The 20,441-nt window shown below is 35.1% G+C and overlaps 1 protein-coding gene across 12 annotated transcripts in view; it reads left to right on the top strand.

Moving 5' to 3' along the window:
- Nucleotides 1–20,441, top strand: part of LOC141426873 (dual specificity calcium/calmodulin-dependent 3',5'-cyclic nucleotide phosphodiesterase 1A-like) — a 348,580-nt gene that overhangs the window by 232,865 nt on the left and 95,274 nt on the right. The gene's annotated exons all lie outside the window — the stretch shown is intronic.

Below are 20,441 nucleotides of genomic sequence, written 5' to 3'. Positions count from 1 at the left end.
AATAAACCGATTTTAATAAAACATGTCTAAGAACTGTTGCTAGAAAACCTGCTTTCAAATAAAAAAACCGCATTCAAATCGGTCCACCCGCTTAAGAGCTACGGTGCTACAAACAGACATACAGACTCACATAGCGGTCAAGTTTATAACACCCCTCTTTTTGCGTCGGTGATTAAAAAAGCCTTGATACGCCATCTCTTTGCTGATGTGGATGTTTAATTGTTTATGGGCAGCAGTGATTGCTTACCAGGCGATCTGCACACTCATTTGCTTGCTATAGAAATTTACTTCCCAAGTAGTTGTCTTTCAGACGAATAATTGCAAAAAATGCCTAAATCAGTATAAAATACTTACAGATAAATTTTCTCTATTTGAAATTTTCTCTTTAAAAATAGATTTTCATAATGAGGCTCCTGGTAACTATAGAAATTGTATCACAAGTTCCGTTTATCTGCGCAATGCCTAGCGTATGAGTGACTTTCAAATGAAGTGAAAACTTTAATATAATAAGAGATAAGCCACAGGTCAATGCTAGTAAATTAAAGCAAAACCGAGACGAGATTATAGTTCATCTTTGTCTCATACGTCATTATACTATCTCGCTCCTTTTCTGTCTCATGACATAATTTATCTCGTCTCGTTGGCGCTTCATTATCGTAATTGATTGATGTTTAGTCAGCGCATTCAGAAATAATTATCTAATCTCTTTTAAAACCTCGCGAAAATTGTATGAAAATTGCTGGCTAACGCAAAAATAAAATTCTACATGAAAACATGCACCTTCGCCGGAGCACGGTAATAAAATGATAATAAAAACGGTTAACGGTTGTCTCATGAAAGCAGCTTACATCTATCTCTCTCACGATTGCATTAACCATAAATCCTTGGCTCGAAGTCTGAAGGATCTCGTGAAACGAAAACGAAGAGTATATTCACTCTGTCACTCTGTCCTGCTTATACTACCCAAACATTATGTAATCGAATAGGTTTTAGTAAAATTGTATCAACAGCGCGGTGCTACTACGACTGACGCTTATACCTACTATTTAATACGAGAGTGAGAGGGACGCTACGATACGAACTTCGATTTGCGAATTTCGGAGTAGGCCCTTAGGTCACTAGCGTACCTATTTCTAGTCAACGTCATGTTCTGAACCTATAATAATATGTCCCTTGTAAAAGACCCTCATTATATCAAAGTTAGTTCTTATACCGGATAACCGAACCGACAAAAATTTGTAATTTTAAAGTTTTATGTATTTGACATTTGATATTAATTTTTAATTTAATTTTAAACATGTCTAACTTAGTTTTTAAGTGTGTATGTATGTACAATGAATGGATCTATGTTGTCTGATAAATAAATAAATAATAATTATTATTAATTAATTGGAAAATCCCCAACTTTGTGACTTCAAAGTTCAATATCCTCAAAATCAGCTGAACCGATTTTGATGAAACATATTTAAAAACCATCGCTAGCGAACCTGCTTTCAAATAAAAAAACCGCATCCAAATCAGTTCACCAGTTTAAGAGCTACGGTGCCACAGACACACACAGACAGACACACACACACAGACACACAGACACACAGACACACTTTCTTTTTGCGTCGGGGGTTAAAAAAGTAGTAAAAAATAAACACACAGAATAAATACAAGCAAAAAATAATAACCCTTTGTTTTGGTATTTCTGAAGTTGGATAAAAATGTGATTGCACATCACGATTTGTTGTATTAATAATAATATAAATTGACATTTATTTTTTTTTTTTTTTAAATACATAAAATATTATTAAAATTGTAAGGTGTATACTCCTACTCAAACCACGTAGCTGTGATTTTGTTTCAATGCTTTTAGCTGCTATGGATTAGGAGAAAAACGAGTTTGAAAAAAAATGTTAAGAAAATAAATTTTGACATTATCTCTGTGACAGTTCAAAGCTGAAAGTTGGAGTGATTACTAGTAATGAGGCGACAAACAATTGACAGATACCAATTCAACTATTCCTCACAGGGGCCACATGTCCTTCCTTAGCTTGCTAAACCCTTTATGGCCTTTCAATAGTGCCACAGTTAGATGCATATTTTTGGAACCTTTGAATTTGGACTATAGAGGTCCATGAGGTACTAAATACATAGAACATCGACCGCTTGTTTTCATAAACCATTGTTTGTGCCTGTAAATTATTTTGTAAGTTTTCTGTTAACTGTAGAATTTAATTAATTAGTAGCGCTGAGAAACTCCAGATTTTCCTAATAGAACTCTATCTTTGCTTCGCTAATTAATACCTGGAATAGCGCAAATATATAATAAGCTATTCAATGCCAATGCAGTTCTACCTTAGATTAATTAGACTAGTATCTTGAGATCACAGTTTTGATTCGATGTTGCCTAGGCGATATACTTACCTAGCAACGGTGCAAAAGTCCTCGCGAAAGTGTTTCGAGCGGTATTTGCTGTTTGATATTCCTATTAGTGTAGGTGGTTCATGTAATTTTTGAATAGCTACGCCCCAGCAAGCAGATTAATAAAATAGTTGTAAAAATGTTGCAATAAATACATACCGAATACTGAATACTGCAGTCCAGCTTCTTTGATACACGTAAATACGATATAATTATCATGCTGTGGTTGACATTATTCTGATCATCCCAAAGCCGTTATACACAGGAGTCATGCCGCCAACGACAGAGGCGACTACAGTCGTTATCACCATTCAACAGCAGCTGTAGATACGTAGGCAGCAGCAGTCGCCCAATAACCTCATTCATAAGTGCTTGTTAAATTGCTAAATTGAATAAAGATATTTTGACTTTGACTTTGAATCATGTTGTACCTATATTATTAAGAGTAGGTACGAATATTTTGTTCTCTACGAGTAGTTCCAAAAGCGTCACGAAACGCCATTTCGTTTGGGACTGGGTCAATTAGTGTCACATGTCCTGAGATATTAGATAGATAAAAAAACTTTATTCACAAACATGCCAGGACAATTGTACAAAAAAAAACAATTCAAATCGTTACATATAAATTAAGTTGTCACGGCACAGCCGCGAAAAGGCGCCAACTCAGCATGTGCTGCGACATTGCTGTCACAGCGCTGATATTTTGATTACTAAAGGTTAAAATAACAATTTAAAGACCTAACTTTGTAAAGTTCCATCGCACGACGTAATCATTTACCTACATCGTGGAAGTACTGCGTTTCTACTTTCACGCTTGACGGTGCTCACGCTTCTAGTATATTATACGAGAATAAGCGGGACAGTAGGATCTAAACTTCGAATTTCGGAGTAGCTCCTTTGGCCAACGGTTGCAGGCAATGCAAGTAATTGCTGTCGTACTGCCGTTGCATCACTTGACTGAACTGGAATAACGCTGCAGTCAATTATTTAGGCGATGCAAGTCATAGTTTACGCTGCCGTTTCCTGAATTCAGAACAACAAACAGGGTGACGACATCTCAATAGTCAATAAGGTGCCCTGTTATTTTAAAGCTATAAAAGCTATTTTAACCGGTGGATGCAGATGGCAAGTTCTCGTTCTTTTTATCGTTCTAGGAGCCCTTGTCCAACAGTAGGCGTCTTTCAGCTAATTATGAAAGTTTAAAATTGGATTTTACTTATTAGTTTGAATAAATACGTATACTACCTTGCTGGAAAGCAAGCTGTAATTTTTTGGAAAAAGGGTTAATTCTGCAGAAGTTGAACAGCTGATTTCGACTTAAACCCCTTTACATATAAAATAGAAAATAGCTTTGTAATTTCTGCAGACTTAACCCCTTTTTCACTAGGTTCCCAGTGAGTAATAATGTTAATCACGCCGACGAAGTGGTAAAATAAAATTTAGGAATAAAAACTTGATGTACAGTCAACGTCATAAATAATTGATCATTTTTGTACCTTGTCGCTCTCAGTTGTTACACTATTTCGTATGGCTTTTCAAACATGTCGTTAAAGTGACAAGGTACAAAAGTGATCACCTGTGCCCTCCCTCCTCCATAAACCGTTGACTTGAATAATCTAATAAATAGTACAAGTAATAGGTTTAAAAATATAACTATCACAGCCTATTTAGTAGGCTTAACATGAACGAGTGATAGCAAATCAAAGCTTAATATTACGTTTTTGCCGCAAATTAGTACGGAACCCTGCGTATGGCCCGACACCCACTTGACCGCTTATTCCCACATCGTATATCAGTTTTATTTTTATTTTGCCTGTAAATGTTTAACGTAGCCCACGCAGCAAGAACCTCATTTCATCATGTAGTCCAACTAGATTAAAAGCTCACGTATTTGTATGCAAATAAATAAAATCAGTTTTCGTCTCGTGAGTGAGATGTGAATTCCAGCCAATATTGACACGGCACAGTGGGCGACACTGGCGAAATGCCAGACAAAAATGAATTTAATAAAAAAAGTATTTTGGATAGACGTGTGGAGTGCTAAACTTTTTACATTTATTTTAATAAGAAATTTCTGTCACCTTTCTTTTATTTATTCGACTGGATGGCAAACGAGCAAGTGAGCCCCTGCCATCTAAAAGATGAAAATTGTGGAAACAACTCCTGTCAAGTATGACTAAGACTTTTTACGTTTCCATTTGTACTAATGTTGTTATAATGGACGTAGCTAATACAACTACTGAAAAATTAAATTATCCCTTGGCTACCCGCAGACATAAAAAATTAATGTTCGGATGAGACGTTTGGACGCACACTAAAAAAAACTTCTTTTTGATAAGTCATTGTCACTTTAACAGAGTACAGTGAGATTTTATGTTACTTATTTTATTATAAATGCATTTCATTTTTGTTTTTATGTACCTTATTTTGTACTCTTGTTTTTGTTTTGTTGACATTTTTCACAGTTTTGTGAAGTGAATTTTAATTTTATATTTAATTTTAATTATTTTTGACATTTTAATTATTTTATTGTTCGTTTGATTGATTGTTCCTATTCCATAAATTTGACTTAGATTTAAGTATATTCTTGTATATTGACATTCTATTTAATAATTAATTCTATTTTTTATTTTCATTTTTTTATTCTGGCTGACAATTTATTGTAATAAGATTTATTTTTTGTATACATTTGACGATCCTTTAAATCCTTTAAAAAAACCTGCTAGTCACTCCGAGGATGGGAGGGGGAATATCATTCCAGCACTTAGACGCTACAAATCTGAAACTGCCTCGAAACACCGCCGTCCTGTACCCCTAGTGTAAGTTTTCGGTTACAAAATACGTCTCGATCGCGTTCGCGTAAAATCTTAATTTGTATGGAAACACGAACATCGCAAACGTTCCGCTAGAGGCGCTGTTCGTGTTTCCATACAAATTGAGATTTAAACGCGAACGCGATCGAGACGTATTTTGTAACCGAAAACTTATACTAAGGGCACTGTGCGGCGGCACAATAGACTTAGATCTGCGCACAGGCGTCTGGAAACTTCAACTGGCTATAATCTTCATCATTTTTTGTTTAATTGACGAAAGAAAATATTTCCTAATAGTCTAACTAACCGAGTAATTAAAATTTAGGACACCAACCTAAGTATACTGTTGAAAATACCGTAATGTTGGATGCGCTGTGTTCATGCTATCCAGTGCCCTTAGTGTAAGTTTTCGGTTACAAAATACGTTTCGATCGCGTTCGCGTTAAAATCTCAATTCGTAAGTAAACACGAACATCGCAATCGTTCCGCTAGAGGCGCTGTTCGTGTTTCCATATAAATTGAGATTTTAACGCGAACGCGATCGAGACGTATTTTGTAACCGAAAACTTACACTAAGGGAACTGCAGCCAAACGCATTATGTTTTAACCGACAGGATGGCCAAGTGGCTAGAGAACCTGACTACGAAGCTTGAGGTGCCGAAGTTAGAAGAATACGAATGTTTGTTCTCGGGTCTTGGATGTTAATATGTATTTAAGTATGTAGTAATGTGTATTTAAGTATGTTTATCCGTTACCTAGTAACCATAGTACAAGCTTTGCTTAGTTAAGAACTAGGTGAAATTGACGTCAAGTGTCCCATGATTTTTATTTATTTATTTATTCTTATCCTTTCGGATTAAACCACTGAAAAAAAAAACTAACGTAAGTTTCAATCTGGCCAGAAACTTTCGTAACCGTAAAAACAGATGACGCCCGTAAGTGATTATTTCCAACGCCTCGCCGCGTCAATTTACGTCACGCTGTACGGCCGGCATAATAATGTGCTCACTTTACGCTCGTAAACATGACGCACTGTGGTTCATCCAAAGCCGCGGCGGAACAAATTCAATTAGCACGGGACATTGTTCTGGGCAGTGCAAATAGTTCTGTACCGGCAACTGGCTTGTTGGTCACGTGTTTAAAATAAAAACAAAAGAACAACGTTTATGTTTTCAGCTACTGAGTAACTAAAAACAATTTTTTTACCGAATTCAAAACTGGACAAATTAAGTTTTATCCAAAAATCTATATATGTATATATGTATGTCGATTATTTTTTGAAGTCAGTGCCTATGTAAACATAGGTAAGTACAGTAATTACTTAGTACCTACTTACTCGTGTAAATATAGAAATAAATAAACCACGGCAAGCAAAAACTTTAAAAAAAAATACTTTAAATTCTTTAAAAGTTAAACCTTTGTAATATCTCTTTTCAAAAATGCGGACCTCCGCTAAGTAAATCGTTTGATACTTATCAACATATTTTTCTACATGAATGTTTCTCCCCTCTAAGTTCCAAAGTAAGTTGGTTTCCCCTACAAAACAATAGTTTACTTAACACTATAGATAGATTAAGCTATCCATATTGCAAACACTGTCATTTATTTCCCATGCAACCGCCGTCGTATTAGTAGTGCCGTGACCAGGATCGATGGGGGTCTTTGCACTCCCTATACAGGGTGGAAGGTAAAAATAAATATGTTTTCTAATATTAGGCAACATTTCAGTAAATGTCCTTCTCCAGGTTAAAGAGATAAATTCAATTAATAAAGCTTCTGAAATAAAAGAAAACAACTATTCGGATCTTACCTATTTGTGAAAAAAGGTTAAATTATGATTTTAATTATTTATTAGCAGAAGTTTAACAATATTAATGACCTGATTAAAACCGCAAGTTCACGATGGATGCAGGCCGCTTCCAACTGATGCAAATGGAGGCTATGGGGAAGGCCTATGTCCAACAGTAGTCGTATGATGATGAACAACAATGTTAATAATATTATTATTGTTGTCCATTCAAAGCGTGAAATGTGATATAAATGTATATCAACTGTATAGAAATTTCGTAATTTGTCTTTGTCATATTTTAATACCCTATTATATTAAGATTTTAATAAATGTGCACTCCTAAATAACTTACATGTGAATGTGAAAGTCTATAAATAGCTAGGCTTATTTGTAGTTCCATCTCTTTAAAATCAATACACGTATTTGAATAAAATTACATAGTTTCCGCGGATCGATAACCTAATTCTGTGCAGACAAAGACGCAGACGTGGAAAAATAAGCACAATAAAAATCTATTCTTGATTTAGAAATCATCCTGTACAAGTTTAACTTTTGCCGCAGCACTTTATAATGCAGTATCGTGTAAACACGCCGTCACGGCCGGGAGTATGACTCGTTAATAAGCAGAGTCAGAAGTCAGGCGATACATTTAAAAGTTTTTAAACCAAGCTTGAAGTCAGGAAATGTGTTTAATAATTTTTACCGTGTTATGTACAGTAGGTACCTATCCAAAATACTCATAAACAATGTAGCTAAATTGACAGATCCCTGAGTTCCAATATGATCTGTGTAGCTCGTGACCCGAAATAAGGCTCTACCTTAAGTAGGTTCCATGCGACATTTTCTGCTAGTATCAATTTGAGTTTCATTAACATTGAGATGAAGCAGATATTCGTTCGACGCCGTCAATGAAGTTAAAACTTTGCTGTCCTTAGTACGAAGGGTCCAATTCTGAAATACGTGACATCGTTACGAGTAGTCACGTCGCAATCGACCCCTGCTCCTCGTAATTGACTTTAGCGGTTGTTTTTAATACAGTTAACTGGAGTTTTTAGGGATAAAATAAAGAATCGGCAGAGAAGCTGACATTTAAAAAAATAGGTACACCTACTAGCTTATATTGGGTCCCAAGATACAGGCTCAGCCTAGTTTGGGATCCACTGTATTTAATAATTGATTGTAATTATCCTGCTGTTATAATAAACATTTTTTTTTTTTTTTGTGGTTTTGTTCTCGAGGAAAAAAAGCTAGTTTCTATCCTATTGTCATATTTAAAAAAAAACTATTTTAAAAAGTGCATTTCTTTGAATGGCTGGTTCGAAGCCTCCTCATGATCTATATTACAGATATAGAAGAGCATATTCTATCGTATCTTATCGGAAAAGTTTGTATTTATTGTGCTATCTCAATTAATTTCAGTACCTATCGTACAGCCGGTATATTTTTCATGTTAACGTTGACACTAAATAATAAAGTTCAATTTTAATGGATATGACAAAATTACTTTGTGTGTCAGTTAATTACAGTAGGTATTCACGGTTATAAATTACACAATTAATAATATCTGACAGAAATACACTTCTTTCTGTGGCTCTTTAAAATTACAACAACGAGTCTGCACTTCTACCAACCAACCACCAACCTACCAATACCAACCTACCTATACCCAACCTATGTACCAACGAGTTCATATTTTTTTTCCTTTCTGTTCTCTTTTATTTCACCCACTCAACGCCTAATTTATTTAACCCTTGTTTAAACAATTTCGTGCGACCATTAATTTTTTATTCGTAACCCAGTTCACAATTAACAGGGCAACTGAAACTTGTTCAATTTGTGTTTACACATTTTTGTTGAATAAACAAGCTGGCGCTGTCATTTGTCTGACGTCCCGTGAGAGCGCGTGTGTTGATTACTCTTCACTCACGCTGTATCATGTGGCAAGAGCTTTATAATTTATTGATGGTTATGCAATTTTTTATTTGGAATACTTACTGGCTGTTAATTATCCAGTCCACAAGGAAGTCGATCAACTGTTTTACTTATATAAAAAAACTTTTTTCAACTAAAGGAAGCTACTCAAATCTACTTGCAGTGCCACTGTAAATTATATTGTGTGTTATCTTGTAGAGCCATAATAATACAGAAAACTTAAGAACATAAATTTTAATACTGGCTGTACGTAACGAAATAAAAATAAGTATTCTCTTTTTTTATTTTTCTCGTGAAAATTAAATAAGGAAAAACGTAGGAAAAACCTAAATTTTGAAATTGAATCAACCCTTGGACTGTCAGCGCTTTGTCGTGCCAAAAAGTTTCTGGCTGCACAGAAAGGATGCCTTAAAATAAACTTTTCACTTGTCATGCTCGTAAAGTTCGTGTTTATACTGGATCTAGGCGACATAAAATGACTTTTTATGCTCTAAGTGCATAAAGTTAAATCTTCGTCTAAGACCAAGACCAAGACCAAGACCACACACAAAAAAAGTTTCTTAATTTTTTTAATAACTTTTAATTTATAAAACTAAAAAAATAAAATTATATAATAATGCATGAAAAATAAAAAATGCACAATTGTTTCCATTGTTGTTATTTCATTTCCTCGCCATCGAAGTGAAAAGCAGGGTGTAAAACTCAAACATTAAACCCATTTTTCCCTCGACGTGTTTCGCCTTACCGGTTCGGGTGGCTATATGAACGTCTCGGATAAAATGGCTCGTTTCGTGCTATTGTTGTACAATGTACTATTTGGCTCAAGCCAGCTTAGTCCACTTATATATTTTTTTTTCATCCACTAATAATATGCTCATGTTATTTAAGCGATGTGACACACAATTTTCTCGAATCCATTCCCCTGCCACGCTACGCGCCACGCTTGCGTCGCCATGATGTGAATAACAATTACATGCTTAGCGTTGTTTTTACAATGTTAGCAGATTTTTCTTATGTAGCATCTCTTTAGGTCTTGCAAAATATGTTTACGGGGTACCTAATAAAAATTGATGTGTCATATTATTTCCGTACACACTTGAAAAAATATTGGAATATAATATTTGCAATCACTATGTATCATCATCATCATCATGTCAGCCGAAAGACGTCCACTGCTGGACATAGGCCTCCCCCAAGGCTCTCCACTCAGACCGGTCTTGTGCTTTCCGCATCCACCGTGATCCCGCGATCTTAACTAGGTCAAAGTCAAAGTCAAAATATTTTTATTCAATTTAGGCTATAACAAGCACTTATGAATGTCAAAACAAATCTACCACTGGAAAACCTCTGAGCGTCAACGAGGTATATTCTTTTTATCACAAGTATTTAACACAACTTTATTTTTAACACAGTAGGTTCGCTATTTGAAGGGATCGCTAATGCGGATCGGAATTATTTCCAAATATCCCTGTCAATCATTAACTTTATAATACGCCTTAGATATTAATGTCTTCTTGACAATAGATCTGAATTTTGTATCTGTTTCATTTATAATATTTTTTGGAATTTTATTATAAAAACGTATGCAATTTCCCAGAAACGACTTTTTGGTTTTAGCCAGTCTGTAAGATGGAACTTTAAGCTTCCCTGTGTTTCTAGTAGCCTTTGGCTTATCGACGTTACATACATGATTATTTCAAAAACATAAAGCGACGGCAGGGTACCTGTTTCCTTAAAAAAAGATCTTAAAGATTCACGCGTCTTCAAATTATAAATTGCTCTAATTGCTCTCTCTTGTTAGATAAAAATTGACTCAATGTCTGCAGCAGATCCCCATAAAATAAGGCCGTACGAAATAATGCTATTAAAGTAAGCAAAATACACCAACCGTGCCGTCGCCCATCGGTCATCAGTCCTGCGAGCAATGTGCCCCGCCCACTGCTACTTCAGTTTCGCAATTCTTCGAGCTATGTCGGTGACCTTAGTTTTACTGCGGATATCATCATTTCTGATTCTATCCCGCAGAGAAACCCAGAGTATAGCCCTCTCCAGAGCTCTCTGAGTGATTTTGGACTGCTATCACTATATGAATGTATAAAAAATATAGATAGAAACTTTACAATAAATTTAAAAGCTTAGTCAGCGATCTGTTTGCAATGTATTTGTCAATTTAGTTTAGTCATGATGAGCAAAATATTGCCTTGTTTTAATATTTCTTTTCAGAGCGTATCCATATTAATATCTACATATGACAGTAATGACATAAGAATAGTTCGTCCAAGCTCCTATATCAACAAATAATAAAAACTAGTCATAGTCAAGCATATACTTTTTGTATGGGGACCCCCTTGAACTTTTAAATTTAAGTATTTTTATTTTTATCATTTGTAGTCGTAGAGTTAATAGATATACATATTATGTGCAAATTTCTGCTGTTCAAGCTAACACATTAATCAAAATAGAGCCTTACCTACAACAGACGAGCTAGCAAAGTGACAGTTCGGATACACGAAACCCTAAATAAGTAGGTGCGTGAAAATATTTATTTTTCTTCCACGAGGGTAACATCGCGGGCACAAGAAAGTATTTATTAAAAATTAGAAATGCAGTCATAAAAAAAAATATCAAACATGACAAGAAAATAAAATGACCACTATACCTATTTCTATCTGCTCGCGCATCTTTTTAGTGAATTTCCATCTCCGTGAATCTAGAGTAAAATATACTTTGAAAAAGTTTTAAGAAATACTTAACTGTAAAGTTTTACATAGGGAAATACTTATAGGTATTTTTAGATTTTACATTAAAAAACAAGGACCTAAAATAAAAAAATAGCAAACAAAATATTTCTCACGAGGTATTTCGATATTATGAGTATGAGTATGAAAACAGTAAAATAAAGTAATACTATAAAGTCAGGGTTATTATTGCAAATTAATAGCGAAGTGAGCAGCAGTCAGTTAACAGTGCATAACAATGCACTTCAATACAATAAACTTACTTAATGGAAATATATTGCAGGAAGCAAATATGAGATAGGAAATAACTTTTAATTATTAATGTTGAGAGCAGTTTTGTACAAAGCATTACTTCAACATCACTTGACTTAACTAGGCTTTACTTATAACTTTGCTAACATAAATGATTTGAAAATACAAACTGAAATATAGATGCACAGAAAAACCAGAAAAATAAGACCAGCACTGGGAATCGACCCAGGTCGTACCGCGTGCTATACCGCTGCACCACTGCTGGTCAGCAGGTTGCATTTTCAATTTAGGTTTTACGGGATGACCGTAAAAGTAAAAAATTGGAATTGAAATAAAAAATACAAAAAGATTCCAAAAAACAATCTTCATAAATGATGTGTCCTATATCCTCCACTAAGAAGGATAAATAAGTTCAGACAGTTTAAGTACATATTTATAATAATAGTATAGATTTGGATTGTATGAAAGGATTAGTATGGATTCTCAGTACGACTCCATTTTTAATTTTGTAGCAGTAAGCAATCACTGCTATGATTTCTTTGGCAGATGTATGTGATGTCAATATGACACCAGTAGCACAAAGGTTCGACGGTGGAACTTCCACCCTGGTACACGATTCAGTTTATTTGACTGTACGATGCAAGAGTCACATGAATTTTACACACACATTTGTGAAAATTTAACCTCAGAAAATAGGTTACAATCAAAAATAATAAGTCAATTTTGCCTTGCCCATTTTACATTACAATACTTATTTTTTTGAGCTGTGTATCCCAGATATGATTTATCTAATAAGAGAATACATTTCGCTGATGCCCAATGATATTACATATTAAAATATCATTGATTCGAGAACTTTTCGGCCCCAACGGCAATCCGTTCTCCATCCTATAGGCCTGCCCATTGTCACTTCAGCGAGCTAATTCGCTTGGCTAATAGTAGTAAATAAACTATAGTGGTATGCTATGTATATTGCCTAATAAACATTTTCTTTCTTTCTTTCTTGGTAGTAAATATGGGTTATCCAATTTTGCATCACATTAGTAATCTGTCACTTACATAGAATAGTCTCTAACACTAGATTTTCGCGAAGGTTTTTCCATCATCTTCTACATTGAACAAAGCTGTTGTTTTATTTTCTTTTTCTTACTAATGGTCACAGATTACGAGTATTTACATTACTTACGAAGCACCACTTCTCTCAATGACGTTTACAATGTGAAGGATGCGAGTAAAAATATCTCTATTCCATGATATCTTCTAAGCGGAGTTCATATTTTTAATACTGTACTCCTGTCACGTTTCCAAAGACCGTTGCAAGCAGAATTCCTTCAGCTGCTTGTAATCCAGTCGTGTATGAAACGTTCCTTGCACATTTTTCATAAAATGTTATTAAAAGCAATAAACGCGAGGATCCTAAACGGCTAACGCTGACAACTTGAAGACCGAAACGTCCTCGAATGTAGGTCACTGTATTGCAGTGTGTTGGCCAATGTTGGCCTAATATTTGTGACCAATAATGCAAAGTTTGTGAATTACCTCTGTGGGTTTTCAGTAATACCAACTTCTAAATTTATAATTGCATTTATTTGTTAAATATAAGTTATTTCAATAGAAGTTACAGTATGTTATAATAGTTATTTGTGCAACAAGAGAGCAAAGTTGTTTTTTGATGCGAGTGTTGAATCCCGAGTAAGCGAAGGATTCTATAATTGAATCACGAGCGTTAGCGAGTGATTCTAGGTTAGAATCCTGAGAGCAGCAAGGGATTCAAACACACGAGATGCAAAAAAACTTTGGTCTCGTGTGACACATACAATTTTTCACCTCAGCAGCGAGAACATAATTTAAATGTAACATAAGAATAAAACCACAAATATCTACCTGTTTACAAAACAACCACAATTTTTTAAATATAATCCGAGTATTAAGAAACAAATATAATAATCACATTTAAAACCCTCACTCAAAAATGATACGTACAGTTGCGATTACATCTTTAAAAAGTCACTAGAAAGTTAAGAACAATAGGTACAAATCAAATAGGTACTCATAACATGCATTGTAATTTGAACCTAGAACTTCTTGTAAGATATGTCATACTTATTTTTTAATACCGCAAAAAGCCTCATCTTTGGGTCATTAAAAAGGTTGAACAATAAACGAATAATTTATTACAAATGATATTAATAAACCTTTAAATATGATTTTATTAAGATTTAGATTTCTATTACATAAACACATATAGATTTGTAACAAATTCATTCAATTTGACAAATATTTATTTCAACTGTAGAGGCGAGGCGGTATACGGAATTATTTTATAAAAAAAAAAACAAGAGAAGCGGCTTTCGTGCAACGGGGTTGCAAACTTTATAAAAGGATCGGGAAAATTTACATTTTGAAAATATTTCGTTGTTATGTAATTTTTTAGGTATCGATATATTTTTAATACCATACATTTAATTTAAGATTGTAATCAACACATTTGATCCTATCTCTCGCTTTTTTCGTGTTGAAGTGAAAGTGACAGATCAAAGTGAAGTTCAAATATTTGGAATTAAGTGAGTAGACCCAATCCTGTACTCAGCATTTTTAAAAAAAAAGTTACTTTGTCTCACGGAGTGAGCAAAATGCGATTTTTAACTTTTTAATTTCTCGCTGACCATAAACTATGCACTTAACCTTCTGATATGTAAGGAATAATGTAGACTTTTACGGTCATTTTTGAGAAAAATATTTTATATAGATGTCTTAAATTGTGCAATGTCAACTAGTTGCGGTGGTCTTTTTGGTAACACATTGTAGCTATATTTTTGAAGCTATTCTTTAAATTATTTTTCTGAGAAGCGCCTGTTTTACACTGTGTATGATTAATATTGTCGAAGTAGTGATAGCTTTTAAATTAAATATTGATGTTTCGTTTTACCTCTACGGTGAATAGCGAGGAAACTAAAACGCGTATCTAGGATCAATTGTATGACGATTTCTTTGACAAATATGTGGGATGTCCACGTAACACTTGTAGCAAATAGATCCCACCCCCAACCCCGGTATGTGACTCTGTTTCTTCGACTGTAAAAAAAAATGGCACCGAAAAAACAATGTTAACTCTGAATTTTTACTAAACATTTACTCATAATCTCTGGAATGTCTAATGTGGTTTGATTTACGCTCTACTAATGATCATCTATCATATAAACCAACAAGGAATCATGCATTTGTGTTAATACTACACATCATATTCTTAATCACATTACGTCTGCTGTGCCAGTTTAGTCTGTTTCAACAATAGACAAAGACACCGCTGTCTCTCGCTATATACTGATACTATACTACACAATAGCTAATAGTCACATGAGTAAATACTGCAAATAGAACTAGAGAACAAGCTTAATCCATTTCTAACCATACATAGACACGTTAAAGTGGCATTGTATAACAGTCTCTTTGTTTGATACGTGGTCACGCTAGTTACTTCTGAAATCTCAATAACGGTAGAATCATCATCATCAGCCGGGAGACGTCCACCGCTGAACAAAGGCATCCCCCTTCGAACGCCACTATGAACGACAACTCGCCGCTTGTATCCACTGGTAGACTAACCCCTTATAACTTTGAACGTGAAACTACTGTGAGACTCACTCATATTTTTCTTCACGTCTGTCCTAGAGGAAGGGCTACGATTTAGCCCAAAACATGTCGAGCTAAACTCAATTTAAGACGTGAGTTATCCGGGTTTATTAATTAAATGATCCCTTAATAGGTGAAAAACTTAACCAAAATTGTTGTGTTTAGAAGTCTTAATGTGTCCGTATAAAAAAGTCCATGATCGAAAATTACTTAATTCTATTCTTATTTTGGATATAGATCCATTCTGTGCACTTATTCATACTAGGTCGTTTAGTTAAGTTTTTTCACCTATAATCTACCATAACCACGTGGGTATCAAACAACGTGCGTTTCCTCTTATTGCAAGAAGGAAATTAAAATCGACAGGGCTAGAGAAATCTCTCGCCTCTTGAAATCAAGAGGGAGGAGTTCATAATAATGGGGTTACAATTATGGACCAATGAAAGAACACGGTGTTCGATGGTGCCCTCGTCCATGCCACATTATGAGCATATAACTGCGTCGAAATGTCGGAAGCTCAATAAAGGTTAATGTCTCAATTCGCCGAAAATAATAAGAAGTCCAAAAACTGCCGTTCACGCATTTCTATCATCAATCATATATTTCTTTATTTAGCTTGCCCACTGCTGGGTAAAACCCTCCCCTTTTTACAAGCTTTTATTTAGTTTCACCTGTCCCGTTGTCTGTCTGTCTGTAATCAAATCTTGCAAGTTAAATTCGACTAATTTCCAGTAGTTGGATTGACTTGAAATTTGGTATATTTACTTGTGTAAATTGCGTGACAGTACACTAATCTGATAGTGACATCCTGGTAGCCCGGCCAGGATCGCCTCCACAGGACGGAACTCTTCAACGGTTAATGGTATCGACTTGAAATTTTGTATGCAAATGTTGTTTGGGTGGCAATACAAGTATAATCAACAAAAAGTACAGTCAGAAAAAAAAACTTGTATTAAAAAATATTTTTTTACCAAAAACTTAATTCTTCCACTCATCTCCACTTTTGGCCAAATCTTGCCAGTCTGATCAAAAACGATCCAAATCATCCCGCCATCTCCTCCTAGGTCTGCCTCCCCACCCAATCCTACCCAACCCAATCATTTTAATTTGTCATTTTTAAATCATCAATCATAGTATGAAATATTTATTTATTTCAATAACTTTCATAGCATAAGAGTTAAAGTAAAAACTAAGGCATTGTGAAACTAAGATAGAATTTTGATTCTCTACTAAGAATAACCAAAAGAAATACTCAATACAAATAACATAAAATTAAAACCAAGGTAATTTAAAAATATGGCGCCGGTTGCGTATGGCAGTGAAACAAACGATAAACTTTCCTTTGTTCTTATTTCATTTATCATTGAAGGTTTGCTTAAAACTTAAGGAAGATCACAGGCGCAATGCAAAGTCGCAATTAACAATAAAACACTAGATAGCCTACTAAAAGCATTCCCAGGTTCCCTTCGTTTTCAATTTCAAGTTTCTGAGAGACGATAGAAACTTGCCACTACCCACATTATGTAACGGTTTCCACGGATGATCGTGCAATAAAAACTAAGTAACTATTGTTTCCAGATAAAATGAAACTTTCCTAAGTTCATAGTTCTGTTGTTGATATAAAATAAGTTTGCTGTATTGAATGTGAGGTTGAGGTGGAAATATACAGATTAAGCAATATTTACGCGATTTTAACGTGTTATTGTTATAGTCTCAAAACAAATAAAAGTAAATGGTCCTATAAAACTACGCTTTGACTCGTGCGCGTGTGTGTGTATTTCAACTAGTTTACTTCGCGAAGTTTCGTTGCACTTGTGTGTAGCGCATGCATATAAGGAGGCGTAGTTTTGATTGTGTTGCTTAAAAGTTTGATTCCACTGCTTCAAGGACTAGCAGACCTGAGAATTTGACATTAATTTCAGTTAAATATTTCCACGCGTTCCTGTGAAAAATGGTATTGACTTGACAGATAGATAGACGGACAATTAAGTATAATGATTCCGTACTCAAATTGTTTCACAAGTGAATGCAGCTTCTTTTCAGGATAATTTATTCCGCACCATGTCAAAATAATGTAATTTCACAAACAATACCTATTCGAAAAATTCAAAAGTGAAAGGCGGAATTTGAACCCACAACCCCCTGCTTGAGAAACGATAAATCAAACAACTGGGCTACCATGGCTTCGTAAACTAAAGTAAAAAATTTCACCACTTAAATTATCACAAAATATTGGATATGCGCTTATTCTTTTCTCAATTAAACAAAAAAATATGAAGATTATAATAAAGCCAGTTAAAGAGTTCCACGTGACGTCACAATTACGTACAGGTTTTACTACGGAGTGACGTCACGATACCCCACTCCTCAACTTTGACGTGACTTCTCGTGATCTTTGTTATTTTTTGTTTGATTGACAAAAGAAAAAATACACGACGTGTCCAATATTTTCAAACTGACGGACTAAATATGTACAGTCAAGTCCAAATATACGAGTAAAGTTAAACTGCCAATACTTACAAAATTTAATGGTATGCTTTATGACTTTATAGTTATGAATTTATTTTTTAGTTCATTAGTTTATGACCGAAGTCGGTATATTTTTGTAATTTGTCTCTGTCGATATCATTGCACTTGACTGTACAATAAAAAAAAATCATCATCATCATCAGTCGGAAGACGTCCACTGCTGAACAAAGGCCCTTAGAACGCCACAATGAACGACAACTCGCCACTTGCATCCACCGATTTCCCGCAACTCTCACGATGTCGTCAGTCCACCTAGTGGGAGGCTATCTGTTCTTCGAGCGATGTGGCCCGCCCATTAAAATATATATATACCGAAGAAACTACCCAATTTCAACTATGGTAGTCTTCTTAAGCATTTGATTCGGTCTGTCTGAATTGTTTCCTGAATCTAAGTGTTCAACAAGCACGTCTACAATTTGCACGCGTCCATTCACCACATTTGGTGCAGCTCTTACATGCAACGTATCGTGACGTCTTAACAGTTTCAGTTTCACGTTATTTTTAATCGCACGCACATTTGCATGATTCACACTCGCCTGTGCGGCGTTTGGTGCTGCATTTTGCAGTGAATAAATGGATGGATATTTTTTTAATTGGCTGCAGTGAACATTAATTAGTTTTGTTCATTGCTCTGCAGGAATGCGGCGTGAACTGTGCTTTTTCGGCTTGTTTATTGTAAGGTATATCCTACATTATTATTATATGTTAATTAGTTTATGTTGCAAATTTTCACTGAGTATCTAATTATTGTATATTTTTTTAGCCAAAGTTCCAAAAACGGAAACCTTATAGTTTCGCCATGTTGTCTGTCTGTCTGTCTGTCTCTGTTCGTCCGTCATTCCCTCTCAGGGACTATCAGTGCTATTAAGCTGTAATTTTGCACGGATATATATGTAAACTATGCCAGCAAAATGGTACAATAAAACATTATAATAAATAAATAAATAAATATCACGGGACAATTCACACCAATTGACCTAGTCCCAAAGTAAGCTTAGCAAAGCTTGTGTTATGGGTACTAAGCAACGGATAAATATAATTATATAGATATAGATACATACTTAAATACATATTAAACACCCAAGACCCGAGAACAAACATTCGTATTTTTCATACAAATATCTGCCCCGACACGGGAATCGAACCCGGGACCTCAAGCTTCGTAGTCAGGTTCTCTAACCACTAGGCCATCTGGTCGTCTGGTCGTCATTTAAAAAAAGACGAAAGAGTTAGACGAGACAGACGTAAAGTGGGGGTGATTTTTTTTCTCATCCAACCCTATAGTGTGGGGTATCGTTAGATAGGTCTTTTAAAACCATTAGGGGTTTGCTAAGACGATTGTTCGATTCAGCTATATGTTTGCGAAATATTCAACTTTAAAGTGTAAATTTTCATTAAAATCGAGAGTCCCCCCTCTAAAATCTAAACGGGTGGTTGGAAAAATTTGAAAAAATTCAGGTTGGTAGTAAGTACCTATATCAAACTTACAAGGAAAACTATAACGGCTAAGTTTGCTTGAGAATTTTTAGTAGTTTAAGAGTAAATAGCAGCCTAAGGTATAAAATATACCTAAACTTGGAAGATTCCGTATAAAATACGAAATTCTTAGAAAAATATTACTTAGTTTTTTCGGAATGGCTACGGAGCCCTATTTTGTCATAAACGGCTGTATCTTTTGATTGCGTTGGCAGAAGTTTGATTTTTTCATAGCTCCAAGGGACAGTAGACCTGAGTATTTGATATAAATTTCAGCTTGATACCTCCACGCGTTCCTGAGAAAAAGGGTCTTGACAGACGGACCGTCCGGAAACAAAGTGATCCTATAAGGGTTCCGTTTTTTTCCTTTTGAGGTACGGAACCCTAAAAATCCATGAATAACCACGTAACTGCACCCCCTCTTTCCCGGAGTAGTTTCCTATCTACAAAATATCCTTTATTTTTACCCTTTTATTTCCTACCAAGTTACACCTCGTACAGTAACCTCCCACCATTAGCTTGCTCATCACGTCACACCGCAGATGTACGTGCCATACACGGCTATCTCTTTATTGTGGTATGAACAGAATTAGTGGTTGCGTGTGAGATTAATATATTTGTAATATTGGCGAACTTGTGTGTAGCCGCGGTGGCCCAGTGGTTTGTACACCGCAAGAAGCTCGGCGTCGTGGGTTCGAATCTGAGCTTGAATCTATGTTTGTTTAGTTTTGTTTAACCCCCGACGCAAAAAAGAGGGGTATTATAAGTTTGACCGCTATGTGTTTCTGTCTGTGGCACCGTAGCTCTTAAACGGGTGGACCGATTTGAATGTGTTTTTTTTATTTGAAATAAAGTTTTCTAGCGATGGTT

Source organism: Choristoneura fumiferana, chromosome 3, assembly GCF_025370935.1.
Source record: "Choristoneura fumiferana chromosome 3, NRCan_CFum_1, whole genome shotgun sequence".
Classification (NCBI taxonomy): domain Eukaryota; kingdom Metazoa; phylum Arthropoda; class Insecta; order Lepidoptera; family Tortricidae; genus Choristoneura; species Choristoneura fumiferana.
Note: the sequence above shows the minus strand (reverse complement) of the source record. Positions and strands in the feature narration are given on the sequence as shown.